The sequence below is a fragment of the Falco biarmicus genome, chromosome 9 (assembly GCF_023638135.1).
Source record: "Falco biarmicus isolate bFalBia1 chromosome 9, bFalBia1.pri, whole genome shotgun sequence".
Lineage (NCBI taxonomy): Eukaryota > Metazoa > Chordata > Aves > Falconiformes > Falconidae > Falco > Falco biarmicus.
Window position 1 is genome coordinate 30,253,088 of NC_079296.1, and position 13,200 is coordinate 30,266,287.

Genomic DNA, 13,200 nt, shown 5'->3' on the forward strand with positions numbered 1-13,200 from the left:
ATTGATTGCCATAATCTACAGGAATTTGAGGATTTCCTTAAATGGAAATTTTATAAATTCATATACAGTTGTGTGTTTATTCTGTCAGTAAGTTCTTCACTTTCTGGTACATTTTTAGATGTTTTGGTTTGCTTATACAGCTATTTTTTCACTTGTTTTTCACTTGTTGGGGTTTAAGTTTTTTTATAGGAGTTGCAAAAGATTCAAGAATTTCTAATAAGCTTAATTTTAGGTCACACCACCGTATTTCGTGGAAGCTAAAAGGTGCTCTAAAATTTGCTAACTTATATATACAGATGAATTTTCCTTTTGACTATAGTAAAAACATGCATGTGAACAGTGCATGTTTGCTGACTTTTTTTCTGAGAATATAGCAGAGAAAGATGTTTTACTAGCTTATCAAGAAAGATACAAGGAAAGATTTAGAGTGAAAGACATTGCATTGTATATGACACATGGATCTTCAAGTCAAATGGTTTTATGAAGTAAAATACTAGAATTTTATAGAAACTAATTTTTTTACTAGGAAAAATGTTCAGGTTTTTAGTTACTTGCTTGGGATATTGATTATTTCTCATGGAATGTATTTTAAATGTATACTAAGAGCTTTAATTTTCTACAGAATATAGGTGGTAATTGCACAAATTGAGAAAGCCTTTTGACCAGTTACATAATCACAAAAATAATACAGTTTCTTCCTGTTTGCTCTGATTCCGTTTCTAGACTTCTTGACTGTACTGTCAAGAAAAGTATCTGGTTTGATGAATACTCTTTCTGTCATAGTTTGAAATGTTGAACATGAAAATCTGGTACCGAAGCATGTATGCACATTTTGCCTTTGACCTGATAAGTAACTATCTCAGTGAGTTATATGTTATCCCAGCTAAACTACTGCTTTTATGTAATTTTACAGTTTATACTAAGTTCTGGATTGTCCTCAGTAGCTCACCTGGCCGTGTCTGTACTCCATGGCAGTCATGGCTCTCACTGGACTGGTGAGGGTAGCCCAAGATGACTGGGTCCTTCCTTGATATAGCCACTGCAATTATGTGACCTTGCATTTGATGTGTTCTGTATGTCGTTGAAAGGACTTTGATCATATTGACCTGGGTTTTGCTGAATTTTATTTGTCTTTTTAAAATACCTCCCAGCATTCTTTAAACTAGGCTTCTGGCATAGTCTGTGATTCCAGAAGCCTTGCTAAGAATAGCTGGCTAGTAGCAATACTTTCTTAAAAGAAATACTAGCATGATGTAATACTTACATAACATCACAGACATGACTTACTGTGACGGGAAGTTGTAAAATCATATTAATCCTTGATAAAAGTAGTGTATGAATTTCCTTTAGCTTCCCATCATCTTCCTCATGGGAAAAATGAGCTTGTTAAAGATGCCTACTGTTATAACCCTTTTGACAGTTTTCTGGTAATTGGCATAATTAGATGTTTGCATTAAAAGGTACCTTTTAAAATCACCTTTTAAAATTTGGAAATTGTATTCTAAAATGACGCATAGCTTCTTTCATTTAATTTTGTAAAATCATTTGCAGTCCTTTTCTTTACTCAGTAAATTTAGCTATGGTAATTGGTCTTTGCCAAATAGGTGTTGTACTACACTGGAAAGTAGCATTCAAACTGCACTTCAGGAAAAAAATGCGAGACTAGGGTTAACTAAGAGGATTGGTGCTATTCTAGGCAGAGAGATTGATTTTACTGTTCCCTGGTTAGAGGGGGAAGTAGTCTACAGAAGAGCTGAATTACCTCCCTTCTGAAACAATGCTATGGCAAAAATTTTGTTTTATTTCTCTGTAGTTCCAGGCTTTTCTTTTCTCAGGCTGGGTTCCTGGGTTATGGTTTAACCCTACATGAGAAATACTAATTTGACATTTTTTTGTACATTTACAGTAATTGAGTTTCACTAGATACTACATATTCACCAATGAGCCTCTCCAGACGGTGTCTGGGGGAAGAAAAAAAGAACACACACTAATCCACCCCAAAATAAACAGTTAACACATATTAGGAAAGTGCCTGTGCTTTTCCTGCACTTAGCCGTTTGTGTGTTGTGTAGTGTAGTTTTATACATGAGGTACGCTCCCGGTGTCCTTGGCTACCTGCACTGGCAGACACTCTTACTGGTTCCCACAGCTTGCAGCTAGTGTGCACACCTGCAACTGCTTGTTTCTTTGGTATTGACAAATGTGTGTGGAAGAAACATGTTATGCTACTGTGATATTTTTTAATTTTTCTTTTAAAGTGTTTGTTAAATAACAAGCTTTTTGACCTGAGAGCACTCCTAAAACTTATCCTGTGATATATTTCTTAGAGAAAGAGTAAAACCCATTTCTAGTTCATCTTCACTTTATATCCTTTCTTATTGTTTTCATTTTGCCTCATCACAACCAGTAAATGTTGAAGGTATTTATCAGTTGTTAAAATACTTTTTAAATTAAAGTACCTTTTATACGGCCTCAAAGTATAATCTTTAAAACATACATTCCTAGCTCAATGACACTGTGCCTATATAGTCCAGCATTGCTTTTGTGGTAGCTCATAAATGTGACTGTATTAGTACTAGCTTTGAAGATAGTCCACATTTCACTCCAACTACAACAAAAAAATGTAAATTACATACAGAATAAAAATTTAACTTCAAGAAAAAAACACAAATAATATATAGAGTAGTTAAAAATAGTTTAGTTGGAAGGCACCTACAATGATCATCTAGTGGAACTGCAATAGCTAGCCTTAATTTCTTTTAACCCAAATTTAAGAGATTGTACCTCTGTCTATCTAGGGATATGTGTAAGGATTACAGCAAGGACATGGGCTCTGATTTTACCTCTGTGTTTTTGTGCATTCTAAGTAGGACACAGACAGAATAGTGTTTGGAATACAGAAATCCAATCTAGGGTAGCACAGCTCTGCATGTGTGGGGGTAGACGTAACTGACCACCACGACAGCATGCTGTAGGACACGTGAGAAGAACCATGCATCTGCTGCACAGCATTCCCTTTGGATATTGTGGCCGCAGCCAGGTTACTGGTTGTGTCACTGTCAGTTAATCATGTACTCATTTTCATATCTTAAACGTCCCCCTCTTCTTTTGACCAGTTCCAGTAAATACTCTAAGTCTTAAAATACTTACATGCCGTTTCTTTAATAATGAAGTGCAAGTGCTGAATGGTTGTGATTTGAGAGTATATCTTTGCCCTTCATGCTGTTGTGAAACCCATCAATTCATCTCCAGTTCATCATTCGTCTCCGTATTTGGCATTTTTTAAACGTGTGTCCTTGGCTCATTCATTTAATCTTGTATGAGAGTCTTTTCATATTTTCCTCTACATAGTGAATTTTGAACTCAGAGGTAGAATTACTGCACTGTAATACATTTCTTTATAGCAGTATAGAAATCACTATTCTTGTTGACCCTTTGTTAAGTATCTTTCTAAATTCTGGTACACTATAACAGTACTTGAAAAGGCCATATTGTTCTTGGTAGATTCTTCCTGCTGTAAACTGCTGACAGGAATAATAAAAAAATATTATCGCAATAGTTTTGTGATCTTCCAATACAGTTTTTTGACTGATGCCATAGTACATCATGCTACCCTTTCTGTTACGTCTTAGGGCATGTCTTTTTATATGTTAAATTTATATTTTTGTTTAAATACTTTTTTTTCCTTGATTTTATTTTTGTTTGAAATCTAAATGTGTGGAATATCAAATTAAATTGTAGCTGATACGGTAATTATCCCATTCAAAAAATGTTCTCATAATCAGGGAATGTTCAGAGTTTGCAGTAGAGTGAGTAACAGAACCCTCACCAAAGCTACGCAGCAAAGGTGTAGGTTGAAGGGCTTTTGCTACAGTTACACAGATAAGAAGTTTGAATTTGTATTATTATACATATAAAAAAAGGGAACAAGGTTCCTTAGCAGATCACACAAAGATATTTTGAACACAAGTCCATGATCAACAGCAGTATTTGCTGTTAGTGGCTCAATTCTCTGTCCTTTTTCTGTGAAATAATTATATAGCGGACAGATCTAAAACGAGCTAGTGTTACGATGTGGCACTTAGGGACATGGTTTAGTGGTAGACTTGGCAGTACTAAGTTAACATTGGACTCAATGATCTTAAAGGTCTTTTCGAATCTAAATGATTCTGTGATCGGATTCTATTCAGGTAACTACAGAAAGCAGGCTGGAATGATGAAACCTCCGAATTAATCAAACATTTTTGAAGTGTACTATGTTCCTTTAAAATTCTTTCACTGCTAAGCTTCAGGGCTTAAATCAGGAACATTTAATCAAGTGTTGTTGTTTTTGCTGGATGTGACTTGGATTAATTTTGTTCCAATAATCAGTAAGAATAATAACCAAAAGACCTTATGCAGCGGATTTGCCTCCTTTTGGTTTATGTGGAAAATCTGGTAGCATCTTTCATGCACTGGATTCAAAAGACAGGAATCATTAATCACAAAGACTGTACTTACCAGATTTTACTTAATTCTCGTGTTATTCCTTGACATAATTATACTTAAAATTAATTTGCCTGATAGGCATCAAGTCTTCATCATATATCACTAACATCAATGGCAGTTTTAGTATCTGCTTCATCTGGTATGACGCTGAAGCCATAGTGAACATTCTTACTGGTTTTACCTTAAAGGCCTCTACTTAATGATTGTTTTCCAAAGCGAAACAATTTTCATTGAAATAGTTCTTTGAATTTAGGCATTAATATTCTCTGTAGTATTTGGATAACCGGACGAGGTGAGAACAGACATTCCTCTTTCCCCAGTATCCTTGAAGGGTCTCCTGCCCCATGTAATCTGACCTTCAGGGTGAGACCAAAGTAAGGAAGGTGATGTTTGTTACAAAATGTGTTTCTGAGGATTTTAAAGCCAAAAATGCAGTTTGTGTTTGTGGCAATTGTTACAAGTTGTGCAGCCAAGAAGCAAACTACAGCAGATCAGTAACTACTTGCAGGGATTGCCGATTCCACATCAGACCAGTGCCCTCAAGCTAAAAAGTAACACCTGAGGGCTGAGGCTCTGAAACATTGAAAATGTCTGTTGTTGCAGTTTTGCAGTTAAGTGAAAAATCAAGATCATGAGTCTCTGCTTTAATGGTACCTAACTTTGTATACGTTATTTTTAACATCCTTGTTTTCCATAGGTATATATGTATCCTCAAATTGCATTTTTGTTCACCTTTTCTCTATTCTCACTGATCTATAACAGAGTTGTTTTATTCTTGAAACTGAAAAATTACTTAATTTGTACTTCATGTAAGTGGGAAAAAATCAAAGTAAGTTTAACTTTGTTCCATCTTGATCAAAACAGTCAAATATTGGAACGTGATCTGAGATTCTTGTGCTCTGTTTAACCACTGGGTATTTCTCCATTGCTGAGTTAACTTAGTTGTATATGTTTTAATGAAATTTTGTTCTGTCAGTGTGCAGAAACTCCTGCTTTGATTTTGGACGTGCTTTGTATCAGTTTTTGTGGGTGAGGTTAAAACTTGGGGTCTGCTTTAACTCAGGCAGTAACTGGTTCATTTTGCAGTGAGAACTGTACATTCTTTTTCTAGAACACTCCTTTCTTCCAAAGTCAACTCATAAATCTTCCCTTTTGAACATTTCTTTCTTATGGGCTGGATTTTATCTCATAATTTATATATACATTTATTTAGCATTTGAACTTAGCATTCCATGTGCTAAGCTGTATTTATATTCAGTATTTTAAAAGGTCTTGAATGCAGATGCTGCATCAAGAGTCCTGCTGGTGTGTTGCTTGAGTCAACATTCTGATAGACTGTACTGTGACAGCGGTTAGGGGAAAGATTTGTGAAATGTATGTGTAAGTGGAATATTTCTGAAAACATCTCCAGGAGATTGGCAGAGGAAGGGATTCATTAGATGGGATTAGATTAGCAGAAAGTAATGAAAAAGCTGAAAACAGTTCAACAGCAAGCGTGGCGGTGTCATATTAACCTCTTTACAGCCTTTCCACATATCTGTTACACTGTGATATCAAGGTGTAGACTTACAAGTCAGCCTTTGCTTCCCTGAATTCCTTCACCCAGCCTTCATGATGATAGTTGCCTCTGAAGCAATGAAATCTTGAGTCTGCTCTTGCACAGCACGGGCTGCAACTTGCCACAGCAAGACAGATGGCATGTTGGTATCAAATAGCTTTTGAAATCTAATTTTTGTCCAGCTGATGGGACGCTCACTGTCTTACCTACCAAATTTATAATTAAACCTTGTTCTGGCAGGTGTTCTGAAATCAAGATATAGTTTCATGAACTATAGCAATAGGTGAAGGTCCCCTAAACTAGCAGGGCTCAGGTGGCCTATTGCCAAACATGTAAACTGGAAGCAATAAGGCTGCTTTCTGACTAAATATGTAGATGGTGTATCTCTTCTGACTTTCGGCAATACACGCTGCTGATTCATCTCCCCTTAATGTCTATGAACGTGTCTGTGTTCAGCCAAATCTTGCATAGCACTGAGTGCTCTTTGTAGCTGAGATATCCATTTGCTACTGTGGTAGCGTAGGGGTAATTTGTTAGGCGCTACCTTCAACGCCTATTATTTCAGGTGCAGAAGAAATGTTTGCTGTCTGGGATTAACCCACAGTATCACAGTGACTCTTACAAGATAATCTGGAGGCACTGCTCGTCATCCCGCGTCTGCATGAGGATGCAGTCTCAGCTCTTTGCTAGTTCCATGAAATCAGTGTTAAATGGGATAAATTATGTTCTGAGGTCTGCTACTGTTTTGGTAGAGTCGAAATTACTGTTTCTGCTATTTTTCCGATGAGTATACAGCCAGAAGCAAACCCAACAGATCCATTTATTATGGACAAGTCTGTGATGGTTTCTATCAGCTGTTGCCAGTACCAGCCAAATTGCACACAGAGCAGGAAATGGTTGGTTAAATGTGTTGACAGTATATGGTAATTCAGGGACAAGCAGCCAAGTTCTTCTTTTGTATGCTGCAAAATATTTCCGTGAATGACTCAGACTGGTGGAGTAATAAAAGCCCGGGGATGGTCTGCCGGTAATCTGAGCAGAAGTGTGGATGTAATTATGCAGGGCAGCGTGTAGCTGTGCACTAGGGATGATAGAGGCAGGCATGGAAGTCTCAGGTGTGGTGAAATCATGGTGATGCTTTAAATTCCTTCCATATATTATGTCAGTGCTCATATATCTGGTTTACAAACAGGTTCTTCTGAATCCAACCAGAGTTTAAATAGGTTTTCAAGTTCATACTTATGGGTAGGAAGTTCTGAAAAATGTAAGGATTGGTATGTAATGTAAGTACTTCAAGTTGATCTTCTTTAATTCAGCTTTAAAATCGGAGTGAAAGTTTCTCTGTGCATAATTTTACCCTGTGAGAGTGTTTGTCCACAGCTTGGGGGAGAGGGAGAATCTTTCCCATGCCTATACATCTCAGCTGTCCTGATAAGTGTGTAATTTGTTTAGTCAACTTAAATTTGTTTCACGTCAGAAATTATATAGGCCTGTTGAATCTCTAACTATACAGTACTTTCTGTTTTTTGCTGGAATTTGATTTGACTGATGCTATAATTGCAAAAGATAGGAAGAGGATACAGTTTGGAGTCTGGTTTTCAAATCAGAACCCTTTGCAATTTCCTAAAGTAAGAAGTAACTTTAAGAGCAAGTAGTTTTGTTGCAAGTACTCTGTATCTTTCTGTTTGCTGAATTCCATTATGCTGGTCAGTTCATGAGCCAGGATTTTGTGGCATATAATTGTAATTTCATTCAATTACACCTCAATATGATTGCTGCCTTTTTTTTAAAAAAAAACAAAACAAACCACTAACCTCTCCAGTGCTTTCATAACTCTATTCAACAATAAAATCTCAGCCTCCATAGAAATATGTGTGTTACAGTTTCAGTGATCTATTTCCAGCAAAATTCTGCTCTACAGGTTATTTCTACCTTTTTTCCTTTTTCACCTGGCCCTTTGCAATGACTTGCAAGATCACCTTCTCCAATGTCTTGCTATCACCATGATCAAATTAAACTCAAAACAGGTATTCTCAAACTAGCTGTGAAGTTTGCTGTTCCTATTCCAAACCTCAAAAAGATTTTGTGCCCCTGGAGTGTGTCTGTAATATCACTTGGTCTAATAAATTATTTTCCATACACACCCTGGCTAAATCTTGTCTTCAAGATATCATCTGGGAAACCTCTTTTGCTTGGGGTATTATCTTCTCCTTACTGATACTCAGGTCATACTGAACACCAGTTTTATTTAGTGCAAGTACCTTGTAGCTCCAGAGCTCCTCTGCTAATAATTTATGATGCCTGCTGATAGGCAGTTTTGAGAAGCAGCTCTCATATTGCTAGATTTATGGATGTGGAGAGGGAGCATGTGCATCTTCCAGTTCTTTGATTACTTGACTCTCAAGTAAATTTGAAGAAGAAATGGGATGTATTAATTTCAGTGGTTTTTACAGTAAAATTAAACTTGAACTTGATCCTGTTCTGTGGCAAGCTTCCCACTGAGTTTAGTATCAGGCCCTTTGATACTGGAGTTGTTTGCAGTCAAAATTGGTAATAGTGGATTCATGTTCATTAAAAGAGAACGAGAGATATGTTTTTAATTATACAGAAGAGGAACAGGAAATTAACAAAAGATTGTTGGTTTGGTTATTAAGTTACTGAGATATGTCACATCCAAGGGACATACGCTATCCTAGTTATGCTGGTCTGTGTCTGAAGCTGGTGTTCAATTAAACTGTGATATATTACATATGTGTCTTCTGTTTAGGGGAGTTTTTAAATGTATTTTTCCTCTTTTTTTAACCAGAACACTTCTGTATTACATATATTGACAGTTGTTTACCTGTGGCTCTCTTGTTTTTTTTTTCCCATGATCTACTTTTATTTTCTTAGAGTAAACATAATCCATATGTTCTCTTAAAGCATACAGTCTCTATGATGTCTGTAGTGTGGCTTGTTAAAAAGGTTTCTATTATAATCCATTTGTTTTATTATCTTTTAATACCAGGTGAGAAAAATACTCCTCTGAGATATTTGTGTAATCTTGGTCACAGTAGTATAACTTCATGGAAGCAAAGTCTGTTACCTTAAAAGCAACCGAGTAATAAGATGTTATAATAGGCTGAAAAATTAATTTTATTCTTACAGCTGTTCAAACCTGTTTTCTGCTTTAGAACACAGTTTGTCATAATCACAGGGTCTTCCACCAGTAGTCTTCTAGAGAGTGAGTGCTTTTTTAGTGATTGTAATTTTCACTTCACTGCTTTCAAGTTGCTGGTTTTTGGATGTAGAGAGAATGCTTCTTTCCCGCAAAGTAAGTGCAGAAAGAAAAGCAACCTAGAAATAAAACTAAGAAGCAAATCTGATTATCTCATTTGTCAATTTATCAAACTTTGTTGAAAGTCAGTTTTCTTCTTTTTGGCAGGTTTACTTTTCTGAGATTGTGTTTGTTTAAAAAATACAGTGGCTTTTCCTTGGGTGTACTGCCATACATGTAGCACATTCCTACAAGTATCAAATGTAAGAGTAGTTGTGTTTGAGTTGGGATGAAAGTAGTTCTGTACCACTGTCCTTACTTGGTCACAATTCACATGGAAAATGATGTGATTTTATCAAAGTACAAATTGCATGGTTGGCAACTAATTTTGCACAGGATTAGCATATTTGACATTGGTGCGATTACAGTCAGGGCTGTATTTATTTTCTTTCTGTCTTTGTATGAATTCCACTTACTTTGCTGAAACCCAATATTGAATTTCTGCTTAGAGAAAATGGGTGGCAGCAGCCCAACATTTATATATATCATATTGTGTATTAATTATCTGTGTGCATGATGAAATAAAATTTAATAAATAAGCACCTTGAAATTTTACTTCTACAGCAAATATGGTAAACGTACAGATAATTTTGCTTTTATTGTTACGATGTATCACATGTCACAACTAAGAACATACAAATGTGGAAAAAGTCTATGAATGATTTCAGGTAATTAACACTAGCCTTCTAGCAGTATCTTTTCATAGTTTTATTTAGAAAAGTCTTATTTGCTTTTTTCTTTAAAGTGAACTCCCTGTTTTTCATATTGTACTGAATCGACCTCTGGCTTATATAGCAAATATGAACAATATGGTTCAATAGAGGAAAACACCAGGAAAACAGTTTTTCAAGACTGTCTTGAAACTTTTTGGTGTACACACACAAAAATGTACAGATAGTTTTACATACTTGCATACTTGAAATTTTTCAATATAGCTTTGTACAGCCTATACATATACAAGATGTACCAAAATTCCAAGTTTATAGTAATAAAGGTTGAGTTAAGTTGAAGTTAATCTGTTGATAGAAGAATATACTAAACCTTACAGAAAAAAAAATACTAGTTCTTGAGACAGTGTTTTTTAGAGTTTATGATGAGCCTAGGCTGAATAGTATCCTGAAGAAAGCATTCTGTGTTTTTCTCCCGTTCTTAAACAGATTATGCTTTTGTTAGAGGAGATAAGACCTTTTTGTTGCCATGTGTATCAGCAATGATTAAGTCAACCCATGAGTCCTTTTATAAAGCTAGGCAGAGGTTATCTTGTTTTGATTAATAAAAGCAGTGCTTGCTATTTAAAAGGTTATGTGCTTCAGTTGTTTATCAGAAGGATAAGCAAAGCTATCAATTCCAGTTTTAGACACTTGCAAACGAATAGTCAGGGTCCTCGTTTTCTTCTACTAACTTTAGCATTAACTGGATGTGGTAGAGCACAAAGAATAATATGGTTCACTGCAGCAGCACCCAATTTTAGTGAGGACTGTATCCTGCCTTAACCATAACAGAATTCACTGTGATTTTGGCCTGAAAGCAGTTCCCTTCTGCAAGTTAATCTAAGGACCTGGTCTTTCTTTGAAGCACAGAAAGATAAGATCTATTTCCTGAAGAACATAAAATGACAATACAAAGCTAGAGGACTTTGAGGATGAGAGTGGTTAGGGAGTTTTATAGCAGAAACAGAGAGGTGTAGATCAGTTACTGGTGTGAAAAATGATAAAAGTCTTAGATATGAAAAAGAGACAAAATACAGTCCAAGAAAAAGACTAGCTTGGTACAGGCAAATAAAAAGAAAGTAAAAGGAGTAGATTTTTGTGCAGAGTGTAAATCATGGAGGATGGTGAAGCTGAGAATGAGGATCCTGGATTTTCTGTGATAAAACACAGAAGAGAAAAAAACTGGAATGAGGAAAGATAACAAATAAGAATCTGGAGAGGTGAAATATGTCAACAACCAAGCCTTGCAAAGATATGAATTATGGATAAAAGAAATATTTATAGGTGTAGAAATAGTCAACAGAAATAAGTTATATTTCCATTTCTTCAGTATTTATATCCACACTTTAGCTATGAGCTGTGACTTTCATAATTCTGTTTGGTCTGTGCACCTCTCCTTTGATATCAGCTGCACTCTTGCTGCAGCAGCTTTTTCCATGTGCTCTTGCATTAAAGAGGCAGTGCTTGTTTAGTTCCTAGTCTGAAATTCAGTTTTTTGAATCGGGGAGAGTTTGATTTATTTTCTGTCATCTTCAAAATCCAGCAACACCAGTGGCTGATCTTGTTTAGCCTGTGACTTGAATCATCTTGGCTTAGCTTCCACAAAAAAGATTTTCTTTTTGAAAGCTTTTTTCTGTTAGAATGAAGCTGGCTTGTGAAGCCTGCATTATGGGTGACGATGGTTTCATTAACAGTACTTTCATTAAAGGCTTTCAAAATCCCTGCATTAGCTTTCTGCTGGACTTGATCAATGGGCAGTCAGTCTAGTGAAATAACATTGAAATGAGATATTCCTAGTAGTTTCTGGCAGTCCGGACATACACTGTGGAGGCACTTTCTTACCTCTGGTCACTGGAGTAGTTTGAGCCTTGTTCTTAGATGTGGGAGGCTGTAATCAATGGAGCCTGAATTTTACTTAAGCAGTGTGGTATGCAAAAGATCGTGATCAGTGCTCTAGCCTGTTGTAAATTCACTGTCAATCTTTGCCAGTTTTTGAGGTCTTTGAGCAAAGCTGGAGTTCTGAGACAATGTGGAATATAGATCTGTTGGAAGTATGAATGTGGGTGAATTACTGAGAATGCACCCCTAAATCTCATCAGCAAGCAGTGCATTGGGGAACAGCCCATCTTCACTTGTGTGTGATCTCTCTTCCATCAGTCGCTACTGGACTGGGCATGCTCCTTGTAGAGTTACTCCTTCCTTTCCTACTGTATTGATACATACAAGGTTTTTATAACTGTAGTTACCAAATGCTGTACATGGAAAGCACTGTGCCGATTTACAGTCCATGCAATAGTACATGAACATTATATTTTGCATTGTTTTTACTTTGCTGTAAGCTTATGTTCTGTTGCGAAGTCAAGGACAGTGCAATTGAGCTTTAAGAGCTTTTTCTTGTGAAGCCTTTCAGAGTTGTTCCACACAGACTGAAGCAGAAAACAACCGGGGTCTCATGTAGAATCAAAGCAAGCGAGACTGAAAGGAAACGCAGAAGCTCATTGCACTTCACCTGCAGCCCAAAACAGGATCAACATGTCAACATTTGTTTGTAACTGTCTTTTTTCCTGTGATCTTTCTTGCAGGAGTTTCAGTGACAGAGATTTCTTGATAACTGCAGATATTGTACAGCAATACTTCACTAGCCTTAGTTATACCATTCCTCACTATGTAACCAGAATATTGGTTGCTGAAGATTAAGTCCATTACTTTTTTTTCCTCACTAGTAACAATTAGAAACTATTACTTTTTGGCTCTTTCAGAAGCCTTTTATGTGTTTAAAAATTTCTCAACGGGTTCTGTTAGCCCAAAGGCTTTATTTTAGGACTGCAGTAACTTATCTTTTGACTTTTAGTAGAAAAGGCAATTTTATGTCCTTTTAATTTCCCATTGATTGATACTAGAGTTTGCATGAAATGAATGTAGCAAGGGAAACCTAATGTAGCATATTTTGTTTATTGTAAGAGAATGAATTGTAATCTGTCATTATGACCTTGGGTTTTTTTAGAGAACAGAAAGAATGTTTGCTCCCTCTATGAAATGAGAGTTTATTGATACTTAAAAAGTTGAAGTAAAAGATAGATCTGGAATGTACCTCCATTATGTATGCAAAAAAATGTCTGAAGATATTT

At 36.2% G+C, this 13,200-nt stretch overlaps 1 protein-coding gene across 3 annotated transcripts in view; it reads left to right on the forward strand.

Moving 5' to 3' along the window:
- PLCE1 (phospholipase C epsilon 1) overlaps positions 1 to 13,200 on the forward strand; it is a 163,799-nt gene that overhangs the window by 87,727 nt on the left and 62,872 nt on the right. The gene's annotated exons all lie outside the window — the stretch shown is intronic.